At 46.6% G+C, this 18,333-nt stretch overlaps 1 protein-coding gene across 1 annotated transcript in view; it reads right to left on the bottom strand.

Moving 5' to 3' along the window:
* Positions 1 to 18,333, bottom strand: part of LOC137362666 (trifunctional nucleotide phosphoesterase protein YfkN-like) — a 100,960-nt gene that overhangs the window by 62,725 nt on the left and 19,902 nt on the right. The window lies entirely within an intron of this gene.

Genomic DNA, 18,333 nt, shown 5'->3' on the forward strand with positions numbered 1-18,333 from the left:
CGCCTGGAGGTGGTCAGTGGTTTGTGAAGTAGCGCCTGGAGTGGCTATAAAGGCCAATTCTAGAGTGACAGGCTCTTCCACAGGTGCTACAGAAAAATTTGTTTGTCGGGGCTGTTACACAGTTCTAGTTACTTCAAACTAAAAATTGGTCTCCACACGTGCTGCCCCCTCATTAGCCTGGTTGTAACATGCAGACAAGCACGAGCAGTGTTACTGGCTGGCTGCGCACTCGACAGGAGGCTCAATGGCACGTGAGGTGAGCCTCTGGCTCTTAAAGGCACTCTGTCCTCTGAATGAAAGGAAGCTGTTGATGACTGCCAGTATGCAACTGGCTGCAATTGGCAACAAAGCAAATAGAGCACCATGGCAGAGAGAGGGCTTCCAGGTTCATAGAGGCAGCCCTGGAGGCCTTAGTCATGGAGGTCGACAGGAGGACAGAGGCCATATTTCCAGGGTTTGGGGTGGGGGGGGTGGCAGGGGTGGCAGAGGCCTTCAAGCAATGCCCTCCAAAGGGAATGGTGATCAGGTGCAAAGAGTCTGGTGCTGAGGACCTGGCAGCACTGCTGGAGAAAGTTCAGTGACCTCACACAGGTGGTCAAGATCAGTAAATGCATTTTCACATGACATCTCCTACCGACCACACCACCATCTTCTCATGTTGCTGAATGCACCCCGCCACCCATCACGTACCCATCAGCACACCTAGCAGTCAGGACCCGGGCCTTACATTCAGATACTACACCTGATCCTCACACACCTTCCAATCATAGAATCATAGAATGTTCACAGCACAGAAAGAGGCCACTTAGCCCATCGTGTCTGCGTCAGCCGAAAAACGAGCCACCCAGCCTACTCCTACCTTCCAGCATTTGGTCCAGAGTCCTGCAGGTTATGGCACTTGAGGAGCATATCCAGATACCTTTTAAATGCGTTGAGGGTTCCTGCCTGTACTACCCTTTCAGGGAGTGAATGATAGCAGCCTCCCACCCACTTCTTGCTGCCTCCACATACCTCCAGTTATTCAGCTATGACAGGCATATCACTCAAACACAGAGCAACACAATCACTGACATTCTGCCCTTGCTTTTTCAGGACAAAGTGACATGAAATAGAAGGGAGTACAGCAGAAGCGCTGGGGTACAGGAATACCTGCATTTCCTGAGACCTACACACAAGTTAGTGCTCTGCATCATGGGTCCGGCTCAGACATAGCCAGTAGCATCCGGTGTCGTTGAGAACATTGAGGATGATAATATGTTACTGTCTTATGCCCCTTCGGAACTCCCAACTCACTCTCAGCTTGCTATGAAGTGCAAGCAGCAGATGATGTGACCATGGGGCTATTGCTTTCCCCCCAACCTTGTTTCCCTCAACCCAACCCTCCCCTTCTGATTTTCCACTTTTGGATACCCAAGAACTGAAGCCTACTCAGACAAAGCAGCCGTAGGAAGAAGAGAGCAACATCACACACTGATGAAAAACCACCGTCACTTGATCTGACATTCACAGCCACCAGCTCAGTTGCTGGCATTGCACAAGCTTTGGAAGCTATAGAGTCAGGATCATCATGTGGTGGGTCACCAGGCAACAGTGGACTGCAGCCAGGCAAGAGCGAAAGGATAGCTCTTGTGCCAGCTTGCCGGAGGGCGAGACTGCAGACAACTTCTGCTGCAGGTGGACTCCGATGGGGCAGCCTACGGGAGAATGTTGATGAGGGTGCACACAGAGATGCTTGGTGCATTGGCAGGCTTGCCAGACAGACTTCTGTCACTGTCAAGGAACATGGAGGAGTCCAGTTTCAACATGGCCGAGGGAATCATGCAGAGCTTGGAGCCCGTCCTTTCCACGGTGGAATTGGTGGTCAATTCCATGACAGCACTTGTGTACCCAGCCATTATACATCATCTTCTGTCTCAGCTTCCTCCACAGCACAAACGAAAGCTATGCAACGTCTCAGTGCTGCAGTGGATGCTCAGACTGACGCCATGAGGTTCATGCCTACTTACAAGTAGGCTCAGACTACTGCCATCATAGCTGCAGATTTCAGTGCTGAAAAGGGGCATGAAGGATCTCACAGCAATCCAGCAATCTGTGCTCCAACAGATTACCAGGATTGGTGAGGTGCCGCCCAGTGGGAGTGACAGTGGCACCGTTGAGTCGAACCTGCTTTCCTCTCTCAGAATAATAGTATTCAAGCTCCCACCATTGTCACTCTACCAGAGCCCTTGCTGTTGCCTCTCAGCCAGCTGCCGCCCATGGAGAGATGATACAATATAAAGCCAGGCCTTACATGGCATCCTGCAAGGTTTTCTGCATTCCCCCCACTGAGAGCCAGCAACCTTCCATCAGCCATGCTGTAGCCATTGGAGTAGCAATGCAGAGGAGCACTTAGACAGGTAAAAGCATCTACAAGACAGGCACTAAGGGAATGCACAAGGGTGAATAGTTTATTCTTGTTTGTAAAAGTGATTTGTTTTTGGATAAAGATGTATGGAAAGTTACTGGTAGTGACTTTTATGGCAGGATCTTGGTCAAGGGGATGCAGTGATGGCAAGTCCCGTATGGATGGTAAGGTGAGCCATGTAATTCTGGCAAAGCCACGTTCCCTCTCATCCTGCTTCTCCCTGCTTAGAAAAAACATGATGGGGTCTGGAACTCACTACCTGAAAGGCTAGTTGAGGCAGAAACCCTTAACTCATTCAAAAGGAGTCTGGATATGCAACTCAATTGCCATAATCTGCAGGGCTATGGACCAAATGCTGGAAGGTGGGATTAGAATGGGAGGATTGTTTTTAGGCCGGCACAGACACGATGGGCCAACTGGCCTCTTTCTGTGCCATAAACTTTCTATGATTTCTATAATCACTTCTCACATCTAGGGTCTCCATCATCTTCCGAATGCAGTGATGGATGCTCAATGTGTTGCCCACTCCTGCCTGGAAAGATCCAGCTGCACAGAAGTTTAATGTGACTGTGACCTTTACGGCCATTGGCTGCACTGTCCTTGCCCTGGTGGGTGGTGCCTTCTGAAGAGCACCCTCCTCCTCCCTCTTCACAGAGCTTCTCCTCTCTGCAGCCTCTGCTTCATTTCTCAGTCGTGCTACAGACCCAAAGGCACTGCAACGACAGCCACCATACCTGTTGCAGACTTGGTGCATACAGGTGACCGAATCCTCTGCGCTCCCTGAGTAGATGCACCAGCTCACCTAACGACCTCCAAAAATAGGCTGTAGTACTTTCAAATATGTCACAGCAGAAGCAAGTACCTCACCTGCACTTTGGATGGCTGGCCCTCTAAATAGTGCACTAACACCTGGTCAATTTCAGCGCTTATTTTATTCTTAAACTTATTTATTTTCACTGATCTCTTTGGAATCCGTCACTGATAAATATGGTCCAGCCCCTTTAAAATAGTCCTTGCAGAAAATGGTGGCAAAGCAGCACAACAACCCTTTTCATAACAATTCATTTAAACATTAAAGTATAGGAGGCAGGATTGGAGATCAAAATACCTTTGTAACTGTGTGATCACTCAGATCAATTCAGAGTTTGAGCTCAGATTTGGCTTGTGAGAATCTAAAATCTAGTTCAGCAAAGCCAAACTTCAAATTTGCAATTAGCATGTCAAAATGGCAGCAGTTTTTACACGCAACGTAGCATAGCCAAAAATACTTCAGAGGGTAATGGAAGTGGGGGTTCATCTATGCTAATCTGCAAGAACAAGAAATTCCTAATATTCTAATTTCTCAATGGATCTGCACTACTCACAAGGCCACCACTCCCACCCCACTAAACTACCTGGAATTGGAAAGCCTCCTGCTCAGTAGATTACTGGGCTAAGTCATTCAAAACTAACAACATGCCTGTATACTCTGTCTATACCCAGCTATCAATAACAGGCATCCTGCAGGCTAAAATTTCCTTTCCAGTTCTTTCCCCTTTCTCTTAGAGTCATAAGAGTTATACAGCACAGAAACAGGCCCTTCCGCCCATCAATAGATTTGATCTGTGCCAGCCATCAAACACCTATTTATTCTAATCCCATTTTCCAGCACTTTGCCTGTAGCCTTGTATGCTACGGCATTTCAAGTGCTCATCTAAATACTTCTTAAGTGTTGTGAGGGTTCCTGCCTCTACCACCCCTTCAGGCAGTGTGTTCCAGATTCCAACCACCCTCTGGGTGAAAAAATGTTTCCTCAAATCCCCTCTATACCTCCTGCCCCTTACCTGAAATCTATGCCCCCTGGTTATTGACACCTCCGCTAAGGAAAAAGTTTATTCCTATCTATCCTATCAACGCCTCTCATAATTTTGTATACCTCAAACAGGTCCCTCCTCTCTACTATAAGGAAAACAACCCTAGCCTATCCAGTCTCTCTTCATAGCTGAAATGCTCCAGCCCAGGCAACATCCTGGTGAATTTCCCATGCACCCTCTCCAATGCAATCACATCCTTCCTATAGTGTGATGCCCAGAACTGTACACAGTACTCCAGCTGTGTCCTAACCAGTGTTCTATACAGCTCCATCATAACCTCCCTGCTCTTATATTCTATGCCTCGGCTAATAAAGGCAAGTATCCCATATGCCTTCCTAACCACCTTAACTACTTGTGCTACTGCCTTCATTGATCTATGGACAATTACACCAAGGTCTCTCTGACCCGCTGTACTTCCTAGGATCCTACCATCCATTGTATATTCTCTTGCCTTGTTCTGAAGACAATGACATATGAGGGAGTATGGTTCCACAGACACTTATAATTTGTAAATCTCCAGTAACTCACTAAAATGCCAATTTTTCATTCTTGAGCATAGACAATGAGTGCCAGAAGGTTAATCAACATGCAGCAGAATAGTTTGAAACTAATCCTGTTCTCATTTAACAAGTGGAATATAGTTTCGAGCACAAGTCAGAAAATGGAGTTAGGAGCGACAGCCCTGGAATAAAACATTGGGCAGAAAAATTTTAACTGCCGAGAGGAGGCAGGTTTGGGTGCAGGCAGAGTTAAAGCTCGGAAAGGTGGCATCGGGTCAGGAACCTGACATGACTGCCCACTTCCAGGTTTAAGCCAGGTGGATTTGCATGTGAGCAAGAACGCCTGTGGAGCTGCTGGGTAAGTAATTAAGATATTCAAAGAGGCAATTAACTACATAGTTAACCCAGTATTCTAGTTTTAACAGCGAGCACACAGGTTTCCTGAGCTGCATAGAACGCGACAGGGTCAATAGGAGAGAGCAGAGGACACTCATTGAACAATGAAACTGACATGATGGGAAGCCTTTAAAGAGTGAAATCGCAAAACTTGTGAACAGCCTCAGTGAAAGGCTTGTGCTTGCAGGAATTTTTCCTGAGAGCCTGAATTCACTGCTTTGAGGGTCATTTCCAACTTTTCTTTTAAGGAGTACTTTCAACTATCTTGGAATTTACTCACCTTCATCTCAACTTCCCTGCTGTCAACCTTCACTGCAGCATGGGAGCAACTTATGCAGCAGTAGCATGGACCTCTGATGAGGAGCAACAGTTGCTGCCACACCAGCAGCAACAGGAGCTGCATCAACAACAGCAACAGGAGCTACACCAACAGCCGTAGGAGCAGCAAGAGCACCAGCAGCACCACAAGCAGCTACACTAACAGCTGCCACCTTCGCCGCAGCCACATACCACTCCACGAAAAGATACAACACAGAGCTCCAGCTTGAAGGAAGTGATGCCCTCAGCAAAGGGTTTTTTTTAGTTTAGAGATACAGCACTGAAACAGGCCCTTCGGCCCACCGAGTCTGTGCCGACCATCAACCATAGACAGAAGGTGAGTACATGCCAGAGCAACAGTGCCTCAGGAGGCTCAGGCTTTTACGGGACGTGGTTGCTGACATCTGCAGCCTCCTGGAAGATCTCCTGCTAAGAGAGCCAGGTGGATCTGCATTGCCAATGGCGTCAAGGTTAGCACAGCCCTGAACTTCTTCGCCTCCAGCACCTTCCCGTGATCTGCTGGTGACATCTCAAGATTCGCTCAACTTGCTGCCCACAAGTAGACCTCCCAGGTCACCGATGCCTTGCTTTTCCAACGCCTCCACTTATGAGCATTTTTCCACAGATGAGACCAGTCAGACACACACGCTATTGGTTTTGCTACATTGGCTGGGTTCCTACAGGTGCAGGGAATCACTGATTGCACGCATATGGCAATCAAGGCGTCCTCAGATCAGCCTGGAGTCTTCATTAATCACAAGGGATTCCAATTCCTCAAGGTCAGATCATTTATGACCACTGGAAGCTGGTCAGGTATGCCTGTGCTAGATACCCTGGAAGGTACCATGATTCATTCTGCAGCAGTCACATCTCCTGCAAGTTTTCGTTCCTCCACACAGCATCAGCAGCTGGCTTCTGGGAGTCAAGGGCTACCCTCTGAAGTCCTGCAAGGAACCCTACCAGTGAACCAGGGAAAAGATTAACAGGACCCACATGGGCAAGATAGAACAAGTCACTGGGTTACTCCAGATATGTTTCAGGTGCCTCGATAGATCTGGAAGCACCCTGCAGTCTGCTCTGCCCATCACAACGTTTCACTGCAGAAAGAAGTGGAGATGCACGAACAGGAAGGTGCAGAATGATCGGCATCTGAGGAGGAAGACGAAGAGGAAGAAGAAAAGACAGATATGGCCATAAAGCCTGCAGCTATTCACCTAGCTGTCAAAGAAGCCCCCAATGGCTGTATCCAGGCCACTTTACTTAATCTATGCGCATGAGGACATCAGACAGTGCCATCAAAAGCCCTGTGCCCTCCCTCAAACACAATTCATTCCAACAGTTAATAATCCAACTGTCATATTTACACCCTTTCCTCCTCATAAAGGCTACTATCCAGGGTGAATGGGGGATGCAAAAAAGAAGAGGCTAGGAGAATGAGGAGTTCAAATAAAGTGTTTCATTCATTGAAATCAACATTAACATAACCTCAAAAACATTGGTATGCACAACCAAGTGAATACCTTTGTGTAACTAATAAGTCTTTCTCATCCATTTCCTGTTACTCCTACATGGTTCAACCCCTGTGGCTTCAACAGAGTTGAATGCAGACTGCTGTTCCCCTACTCTCATAGATGAGATACCTGTGATAGATTTCCTCGGGGCTTTAGAGCCTGTGAAGGCCCCGCCAAAGACTGCCCCACCTGCACATTTACCAGAGCAGACTCAGTCATCGAGACAGGGGGCAACATCTGCGGCTCTGTCTGAGGTGGCATGGGGGTGGTATAAGGGATATGTAGGAGCATCTCGGGAAGATTCTCAACAGCCATGTGCCCTTTTTCAATCTTCCCTCACATGGCCTACATGAACATCCCTGCTAGCCAAGAGCTGGAGAGCACGTTGCTGCACATCAGTGAGGTGTTGAGCCACCAAAGCAAGGCTTTTCTCTATCCAATGTAAAATGGCAGTCAGAATATGCAGGCCATTGGTCTGGGCTAGTACACACTTGGTGGCCTGCTGTGTCCGATTCTCCATGCAGGTGGCCACTCTTTCAATGGAAGGTGGACATCAGCGCACCCATGCTAGAGATGGACTCCTCCTGTCTCTCCAAGGATTCCTGCTGCCTCTTGAAATGCTGACAGAAGCACAAACATTTTCCTCTTCGTTGAGAGTAGTTTGGACTGTCCTGCACCCTCTGATAGGGCTCTCCAAAGCTGACCATGTCTCCAGTGCCTGCTCATTTGTGATTTGTGCCTCAGCAACTTAGCTATCTCTGTGACAGTACCCACCGAGGTGTGTGTATCTGCGCTGGTGGAGGTATACAAGTCATGTAACAGTACATCCTGAGAGTGCTTAGTCTTCTCTGAGGACTCCCTGGCATGCTCCCTCATCAGCTCCTCTGTCCCCCTTGAAGGACCTGTGGGAGATCAAAGACATGGCTTATTGCTGACATGAGAAAAGGGTGCAAACTCAACATAGTGCAGATCACAACAGCTGAGTTAGTGGTGACACCAATTCAATATGAGTGACTGTTAAGTGCCAAGTGGCACTTTAAAACCCAATTGTTACCAGGTCTGTGGGTCACCCTCATTTCTCCACTGTCGATGCCCAAGATGTGTGCCACCCTGCCCATCTCCAAGGTGTCCTCCTCCAATACGGCCAGGGTGGCTATGGCTGCAGGTCCATTCCCGGTTCTTTGAGTCTCCCCAGAATTATGTGCTCTTCCCTCCAGCAATGACACAAATCAGAGAATTATGAATTTGAGAAGTAGAATGCATGTTGAGGAAGGAATGAGAACATTTGTGGAGGATGTCTGTGAGGGATGGGTGCAAATGACAATAGGATGATAGTGAGTGTGACTGCCAGCTGTTCAGATGGAGATGTGAAAGGGATGTCTGGAGAGAAAGGAAGGTGCATCAGTCAGAGTAGTGCTGTGCAGCAGTATGCTAGGGATGTCACCTGAAAGTGGTATGCTACTCACCTTTCCTGACCTAATGATGTCACTAACCCTTTCAGACAGTGTATTAAGGTCCTAAGCACCAGACTCTGATTGCTGACAGTTTTCGAAACATCCAGATATGCCTGTTTAGTTTGGGTGGCTGGCTTCTTTTTCCAATCCAGAAGAACAGCACCTCCCTTCTGGCCCCCACTGCCTCCAGAGATTAACTCCAAGGAAGAGTCAAAGAATGAGGTCAGGGTTGGGGGAGAGGAGTGGAACAAGAGCCTTCCTGTCTTTCCACATCATTTTTCCATGTTCCAGAATCAGCAAGCCCAGATGTAAGGAAGATGGACCTGAAGGAGTTCGGGGGCAGAGCAGCAGGAAAGGCTAAAAAGCAAGGACCCGGGAGTAGGTCTCAACTGGAGAGCCCAGAGCTGAGGAGCGCAAACCTAAAGCAGCTTGGGGGCGGAGCATCAGAGCAGAGGGAGCAAGGTATAAAATAAACCTAAACTCACGTCAGCACAAGTGAAGGTGCTGATTGGTGAGTAGCTGGCGAGTTTCTTTTTCTTCATAATTCTTTAGTTTATTCCTGTTAAGTTTAGTTAGTCTAATACACAGAAGCACGGCAAGGCACCTCAGCCCCATGCATTGCACATCCTGTTCCACATGGGAACGCCAGAAAACTTCTCGTGTCCTAGACAACGTGTGCAGGAAATGTCACAGGTGGAGGAGCTAAAGTGCTGGGTTTCAGAGCTTGAGCAGCAGCTTGTGTCACTACAGTGCATCTGCGAGGCTAAGAGCTAGTGCAAAGTATGTTTCTAGAGATGGTCACCCTGCAGCTTAAGGGTGTGCAGGCAAAGAGGAAATGGGTGACTACCATACAGTCAATGCAGGGGTCCCCTGAGTTTATCTCTCTCCCCAATGAGTATTCAGTTCAGAGGGCAATGGTTGCTCTGGGAAGTACAGACAGAGCCAAGGCCACAGCACAATCAGTAGCTCAGCTGTGCGGGGGGAGGAGGAAGGTCAGGAAAGCAACAGTGATAGGAGACTCAATAGTCAGAGGAATGGATAGGGATTTCTGAGGCCGCAGACTTGCCTCCAGGATGGTATGTTGCCAGAGTCAAGGATATCCTTGAGCGGCTGCAGACCATTCTGAGTAGGGGGAGGGAGGGGCATTAGGGTGAACAGTCAATAACATAGGTAGAAAGGCGTATGGGGTCCTTCAAGCAGATTTCAGGAAGCCAGAAAAGAACCTCAAGAACATTCAAGAAGCTTGACACCATCCAAGACAAAGCAGCCCACTTGATTGGCCCCATTCACCACCAGCGCACTGTGGCAGCTGTGTGTACGATATACAAGATACACTGCAGCAACTTGCCAAGTATCCTTCAACAGCACCTTCCAAATCTTTGATCTTTACCACCTAGGACAAGGGCAGCAGACGCATGGGAACAACATCACCCTGCAAGTTCCCCTCCAAGCCACACGCCATCCTGACTTGGAACTATATCACCGTTTCTTCCGTGTCGTTAGGGAGGGTGTTCCAGGTTTATGACCTAACAGCACTCTGGGTGTACATACATTAGATGGACTGCAGCAATTCAAGAAGGTGGCTCACCACCACCTTCTCAAGGACAGTTAACGATGGGGATCATATGTGGGCCTTGCCAGCGATGCCCATTTCCCATGGAAGAATTTTAAAAAAATCAACGTTAGTAATCTTTAAAAATAGAAGGATAGTGCAGCTGAATGTGTGGCAGGAGAGATGGTGAAGGAGAGAGGGCTTTAGATTCCTGGACATTGGGACCAGTTTTGGGAGAGGCGGAATCTATACAAGCCTGATGGATTGCACCTCAACAGGGCCTAACCAATATCTTGGCGGGGAGGTTTCCTAGCGCTGTTGGGGAGAGTTTAAACTTGCTTGGCAGAGGGATGGCAGGGGAAACGGAGCATAGATTCAGAAGGGAGAGAAGCAAAACTGGAAACAGAATCCAGGAAATGAGTGAGTACAGAAGAGCGAGGAAACAAAGGCCAAAAACAGACAACAAAAAAGCTGTTCAATGATTAATGGTTTATACTTCAATGCAAGGAGTCTATTGAATAAGGCAGATGAGCTGAGGGCACAGATAAACAATTGGAAGGGTGATATGAGAGCTACTACTGAAACATAGCTTTAAGAAGGGCAGGAACGGCAACTCAACATTCCTGGTTACAGGGTTCTCAGATGGGATAGAGAGGGGAATCAAAAAAAGGAGGTGGGGCACAATATTGGTTAAAGAAACAATCAAAGCTGTAAGGATGGATGAAATACTCAAAGGAGCATCAAATGAGGCCATATGGGTTGAACTGAGGAACAAAAAAAGGGTAATCACATTGCAGGTTTAAAGTACACTCCCAGCAAACAGTGAGAGAGACAGACAGAGCAAATATGTACACAAATTGCTGAGAAGCGCAGAGACGAAAGAGCAGTAACAGTAGAGGATTTCAACTACCCTAATATTAACTGGGATAAATTCAATGCAATAGGTATAGAGGGCACAGAAATCTTAAAATGCATTCAGGAGAAAGTTTTTAGCTACTACGTTGCAAGGCCATCAAGAGCAGGGGCATTTCTGAGCATTTTAATTGGTAGTGATCATAATTCAGTTATTTAGAGTAGTAATGGAAAAAGATACAGACAAAGAGTAAAGATTTTAAATTGGGGAAAGGCCAATGTTACTGAGCGAAGACATGATTTGGCAAAAGTAGACTGGAAACGGCTACTTGAAGGTAAATCAGTGTCAAAGCAGTGGGAGGCATTTAAGGAGGAGATAGAGGGTACAGAACAAATATGTTCCCACAAAGAAAAAGGGTGGGATGCCCAAATCTAGAGCCCCTTGGATGTTAAAGAGCATACACAGAGTAGGATTCGACAAAAAAAAGCTCATGTCAGATGCCAAAATCTCAATAAAGCAGAACGCCTAGAGGAGTATAGAAAGAGCAGCGGTGAAATTAAAAAAGGAAATTAGGAAAAGCAGAGAGGGCATGAACAAATCATCATCATCAGTCTCTCAAAACAAGGATGACGTCTGCCAGCGTTCATGATAGGAGTGTCCTCGGCAGACACAGCAGACCAATCCTGGAATCACATATCTTTGCGCAGAGAGGACAAGTGTTGCCCTAAGACTTGTGGGAGGGGTTGGGGGGTGGGTGGGTTCAAGAGCGAGGACCCTGCTCTTTCTCCTTCCGCTTTCGATGCTTCTCCGCAGCAGAGTTTTGTGGCTTGTTGGATGAAGCGTCGCCACATGGCATGGTTAGCGGCATGTTCCTCCCAAGCACCAATGTCAACTGGTCCCCTTTAAAATGAGGCCTTCAAAGTGTCCTTAGAACGTTTTCTCTGTCCTTCTCAAGATCGGGCGCCATACTTAAGTTGCGAAAAGAGGATCAGTTTCGGCAGCCGATTATTTGCCATGCGGATGCAATGTCCAGACAAGCATGAACAAATACTGGTACGTAAAATCAAGGAAAACATAAAAATGTTTTATAAATACATAAAGAGCAAGGGGAGAACTAGAAGAGTAGGGCCTATTAGAGACTAAAAAGGTAATGAGTATGCAGGCAAAAGATGCGGGCATGGTTCTTAATGAATATGTTGTGTCTGTTTCTGCAAACGAGGAAAACAAAGCAGACATTGTTTTTTTTTTAGAGATACAGCACTGAAACAGGCCCTTCGGCCCACCAAGTCTGTGCCGACCATCAACCACCCATTTATACTAATCCTACACTAATCCCATATTCCCACCACATCCCCACCTGTCCCTATATTTCCCTACCACCTACCTATACTAGGGGCAATTTATAATGGCCAATTTACCTATCAAACTGCAAGTCTTTGCCATGTGGGAGGAAACCGGAGCACCCGGAGGAAACCCACGCAGACACAGGGAGAACTTGCAAACTCCACACAGGCAGTACCCAGAATTGAACCCGGGTCGCTGGAGCTGTGAGGCTGCGGTGCTAACCACTGCGCCACTGGTCCCCTTTAAAATGAGGCCTTCAAAGTGTCCTTAGAACGTTTTCTCTGTCCTTCTCAAGATCGGGCGCCATATTTAAGTTGCGAAAAGAGGATCAGTTTCGGCAGCCGATTATTTGCCATGCGGATGCAATGTCCAGACAAGCATGAGTAATTGAGGAAGATTGTGAAATATGGGATGGGATCAACCTAATGAGAGAGAGGAAATATTAAGTGTGTAGCATCCTTGGAAGTGGATAAATCGCCAAGCCCGGAACAAAATGTATGCCAGGTTGCCAAGGTAAGCAAAGGAATAGCGGAAGCTCTGACCATCATTTTCCAACCCTCTAAGGCAACAGTGGCGCAGTGGTTAGCACTGCAGCCTCACAGCTCCAGCGACCCGGGTTCAATTCTGGGTACTGCCTGTGCGGAGTTTGCAAGTTCTCCCTGTGACCGCATGGGTTTTCACCGGGTGCTCCGGTTTCCTCCCACAGCCAAAGACTTGCAGGTTGATAGGTAAATTGGCCATTATAAAATGCCCCTAGTATAGTTAAGTGTTAGGGGAATATAGGGACAGGTGGGAATGTGGTAGGAATATGGGATTAGTATAAATGGGTGGTTGATGGTCGGCACAGACTCGGTGGGCCGAAGGGCATATTTCAATGCTGTATCTATAAATAAATAAATAAACACATGTGGTGCTGGAGGACTGCTAATTTTGTACCATTGTTTGAAAAGGGAGAAAGAGATAGCCAAATTACAGGCTAGTAATAATAACTTATATTTATATAGCGCCTTTAACGTAATGAAATGTCCCAACCCGCTTTCCAGGAGCATTCCTGGATCACTGGGTCTGTTTCTGGCAAAGTTGGGACCTGTACAAGTTGAAGGGGTTGCACCTGAACGGGACCAACATCCTTGCTGGGAGGTTTGCTAGTGCTGTTGGGGTGGCGTTTAAACTAATTTGGCAGGGGGATGGGATACAGAGTGGAGGTACAGTAGGGGGTGATGCACCCCCTATAGAGAAGAGAAACTAAGTCAGCCTGGAAGGCCGAGCAAATATACACCTTTTAAGGCACGAGTGAAAAATGCAAGGCTGGATTGCATCTATTTTAACGCAAGGAGTCTGACAAGTAAGGCAGATGAATTGAGGGTGTTGATTAACGCATGGGAATATGATATTATTGCTATCACAGAGACATGAGGGAAGGACAGGACTAGCAGCTCAATATTCCAGGGTACAGAATCTTCAGGCATGACAGGGGAGGGCGCAAGAGGAGATGGCACTGCACTGTTGATCAAGGAGACAATTAATGCAGTAAGGAGGGGTGATATCTTAGAAGGTTCCTCAAATGAGGCCATATGGGTAGAACTTAAAAACAAAAAGGGGGCAATCACTTGGCTGGGAGTGTACTACAAGCCTCCAAACAGTCAAGGAGAGATAGAGGTGCAGATATGTAAGCAACTCTGAGAGTTGTAAAAATAATAGGGTAATAATAGGAGGGGATTTCAACTTCCCCAATACTAATTGGGATAGTCTTAGTGCAAAAGGCATAAAGGGGGCGGAATTCTTAAAGTGCATACAGGAGAGCTGTCTGAGCCAGCACTTAGAAAATCCGGCAAGAAAAGGGGCGGTACTGGACCTAATCCTAGGGAATGAAGCCGGACTAGTGGTAGAAGTGTCAGTGGGGAAGCATTTTGGGGACAGTGACCATAACTCTAAGATTTAAGATAGTTATAGAAAAGGACAAAGAGGGACCAGAAATAAAAATGCTGAATTGGGGGAAGACCGATTTCAATATGATAAAACAGAATCTGGCCAAAGTGGACTGGGAGCAGCTACTTGTAGGAAAATCTACATCAGACCAGTGGGAGTCATTCAAAAAAGGAAAGAGAGTGTGTTCAAGGCCATCATGTTCCAATTAAGGTGAAGGGTAGGACCAACAAGTCCAGGGAACCCTGGATGTCAAGGGATATAGAGGACTGGATAAGGAAAAAGAAAATAAGGCTTATGGCAGATTCAGAGGGCTGAAAACAGTGGAGGCCCTAGCGGAGTATAGAAAGTGTAGTGGGGTATTTAAAAAAGTAATTAGGAGAGCCAAGAGGGGACATGAAAAAACACTGACAGGCAAGATACAGGTAAATCCCAAGGTGTTTTAGAAGTATATTAAGGGCAAGAGGATAACCAGGGAAAGAGTAGGGCACATTAGGGACCAAAGTGGCAATCTGTGTGTGGAGCCAGAGGACATAGGTTAGATTTTAAATGATTACTTTGCATCTGTGTTCACTATGGAGAAGGACGATGTCAGTGTAGAGATCAGGGAGGGGGATTGTGATATACTTGAACAAATTAGTATTGAAAGTGAGGAAGTATTAGCTGTTTCAGCGGGCTTAAAAGTGGATAAATCCCCAGGCCCAGATGAGATGTATCCAAAGCTGTTATGTGAGGCAAGGGAGGAGATAGCAAGGGCTCTGACACAAATTTTCAAAACCTCTCTGGCCAAAGGAGAGGTACCAGAGGACTGGAGGACAGCGAATGTGGTACCATTATTCAAGAAGGGTAGTAGGGATAAACAACGTAATTACAGGCCAGTGAGTCTAACATCAGTGGTAGGGAAACTATTAGAAAAAATTCTGAGGGACAGGATTAATCTCCACCTGGAGAGGCAGGGATTAATTAAGAATAGTCAGCATAGCTTTGTCGGGGGAGATCATGTCTAACTAACTTGATTGAATTTTTCGAGGAGGTGACTTGGTGTGTAGATGAGGGTAAAGCAGTTGATGTAGTCTACAGGGACATCAGTAAGGCTTTTGATAGGTCCCGCATGTGAGATTGGTCAAGAAGACCCCATGGGATCCAGGGCAATTTGGCAAATTGGTTCCAAAATTGGCTTAGTGGCAGGAGGCAGAGGGTGATGGTTGAGAGTTGTTTTTGCGAGTGGAAGCCTGTGACCAGTGGTATACCGCAGGGATCGGTGCTGGGACCCTTGCTGTTTGTAGTGTACATTAATGATTTAGACGTGAATATAGGAGGTATGATCAGTAAGTTCGCAGATGACACGAAAATTGGTGATGTCGTAAATAGTGAGGAGGAAAGTCTTAGATTGCAGGACGATATAGATTACCTGCTAAGATGGGCAGAGCAGTGGCAAATGGAATTTAATTCTGAGAAATGTGAGGTGATGCATTTTGGGAGGACTAACAAGGCAAGGGAATATACAATGGATGTAGGACCCTAGGAAGTACAGAAGGTCAGAGAGACCTTGCTGTGCTTGTCCATAGATCAATGAAGGCAGCAACACAGGTAAATAAGGTGGTTCGGAAGGCATATGGGATACTTGCCTTTATTAGCCGAGGCATAGACTAAGAGCAGGGAGGTTATGATGGAGCTGTATAAAACGCTAGTTAGACCACAGCTGGAGTACTGTGTACTGTTCTGGTCGCCACACTATAGGAAGGATGCTATTGCACTGGAGAAGGTACAAAGGAGATTCACCAGGATGTTGCCTGGGCTGGAGCATTTCAGCTATGAAGAGAGACTGGACAGGCTAGGGTTGTTTTCCTTAGAACAGAGATGGCTGAGGGGGGACACGATTGAGGTATACAAAATTATGAGGGGCATAGATAGGAAGAAACTTTTTCCCTTGGCGGAGGTGTCAATAACCAGGGGGCATAGATTTAAGGTAAGGGGCAGGAGGTTCAGAGAGGATTTGAGGAAAACTTCTTTCACACAGAGGGTGATTGGAATCACATTGCCTGCAGGGGTGGTAGAGGCAGGAACCTCACAACATTTAAGAAGTATTTAGATGAGTACTTGAAACCACAGCATACAAGGCTATGGGCCAAGTGCTGGAAAATGAGATTAGACTAGATAGGTGCGTGATGGCTGGCATGGACACGATGGGCCAAAGGGCCTGTTTCTGTGCTGTATAACTCTATGACTCTATTCTAAAACAAAGCATGACACCAAGCCACATAAGGAGGTATTAGGTTAGATGACCAAAAGCTTGGTTACGAGATGGGTTTTAAAGGAGGATACAGAAGAAAGAGAGGTGGAGAGATTTAGGGAGGGTATTCCAAAGTTTGGAGCCTAAGCAACTGAAGGCGCAGCCACCAAAGGGGGAGCAATTAAAGTCTGAGATTCACAAGCGGCCAGAATTCGAGGAGCGCAGATATCTTGGAGGGTTGTAGGGCTGGAGGAGATTATAGAGATGGGGATATAGAGGGCCATTGAGGGATTTGAAAACAAGAATGAGAATTTTAAATTCAAGACTTTGATTGACTGGGAGCCAATGTAGATCAATGAGCACCGGGGTGATAGGGGAACGGGACGTGGTGCAAGTTAAGACATCAGCAGCAGAGTTTTAGATGACCTCAAGTTTACGGACAGTAGAATGTGGGAGACAAGCCAGGAGTACATTGGAATAGTCGAGTCTAGAGGTAATGGAGACACGAATGAGGGTTTCAGCAGCATATGAGTTAAGACAGGGGCGAAGCTGGAGGTAAAAATAGGCAGTCTTAGTGATGGCACGAATATGAGGTCGGATGCTTACCTCAGGGTCAAATGTGACACCAAGGTTACAAACAGATTGGCTTAATCTCACACTGTTGCCAGGGAGAGAAATGGAGTCAGCAGCTAGGGAACGGAGTTGGGAGCGGGGACTGAAAACAATGGCTTCACTCTTCCCAATATTTAATTGGAAGAAATTTCTGCTTATCCAGTACTGGATGGTGGATAATTGACAGTCTGATAATTGAGCAACAGTGGAGTAAGTGGTGGTGAGGTAGAGCTGAGTATCGTCAACATATGTGTGAAAACTAAGGCTATGCTTTCAGATGATGTCACCGAGGGGTGCACGTAGATGAGAAATAGGAGGGGGCCAAGGCCAGATCCTTGGGGGACACCAGAGGTAAAATGCAGGAACAGGAAGAGAAGCCATTGCAAGTGATTCAATGAGACTAGCAAGACCATGAGATGCCAAGGTCAAGGGGGAGGCTGTGAATAAATGTTGGGGAGTTTACATGAAGGGAGAGATTTAGGGAGGATAAAAGGGTAGTGAACTCAGAGGACAGAGAACATGATGAGTTGAGATGGAGATTGAAATCACCGAGGATAAGAAATGGCTCGGTGCAGAGGCTGAGGGAGGAAAGCAGTGAAGATATCTCAGTAAAAGATTTTTATTGTACTTAGGAGGGTGGTAGAGGGTAGAAATTGATAGAGAACCTTGGTGGTCTACAAATTATTGGAAAAAATTCTGAGACATTGTATAAATCGTTATTTAGAAAGGCACAGATTAATCAAGGACAGTCAGCATGGATTTGTTAAAAGAAGGTCATGTCTGACTAACTCAATAGAATTTTTTGAATAGGTAACAAGGAGGGTCGGTGAATGCTTTTGATGCAGTCTACCTGGATTTTAGCAAGGCTTTTGACATGGCCCCACATGGCAGACTGCTCAGAAAATTAAAAGCTCACGGGATAGAAGCGAAAGTGTTAAGTTGGACCCAAAATTGGCTCAGCAGCAGGAAGTAAAGAATTTTGGTCGATAGTTGTTTTTGTGACTGGAAAGCTGTTTCCAGTGGGGTTCCACAGGGCTCAGTACTGCGTCCTTTGCTGTTTGTGGTATACATCAAATGATTTAGACGCAAGTGTAGGAGGATTAAGAAGTTTGCAGACGATACAAAAATTGGCTCTGTCATTTATGGCGAGGAAAAAAGCTGTAGACTGCAGGAAGATATCCATGGACAGGTTAAGTGGGCAGAAAAATGGCTAATGGAATTCAATCCAGAGGGTGCGGCTGAGCAAGTCAGTAGCTGCAGAAATGTTGTGGTACATAGAGGACCATAGGCTAGATAGCTGAGATATTGAAAGTACAGTGAATAGGGGGAAGAGTTTTTTCCAGGGACAGATACAGAATGAGGTAGGGTTGGGGCATT

Source organism: Heterodontus francisci, chromosome 1, assembly GCF_036365525.1.
Source record: "Heterodontus francisci isolate sHetFra1 chromosome 1, sHetFra1.hap1, whole genome shotgun sequence".
NCBI classification, from domain to species: Eukaryota; Metazoa; Chordata; class Chondrichthyes; order Heterodontiformes; family Heterodontidae; genus Heterodontus; species Heterodontus francisci.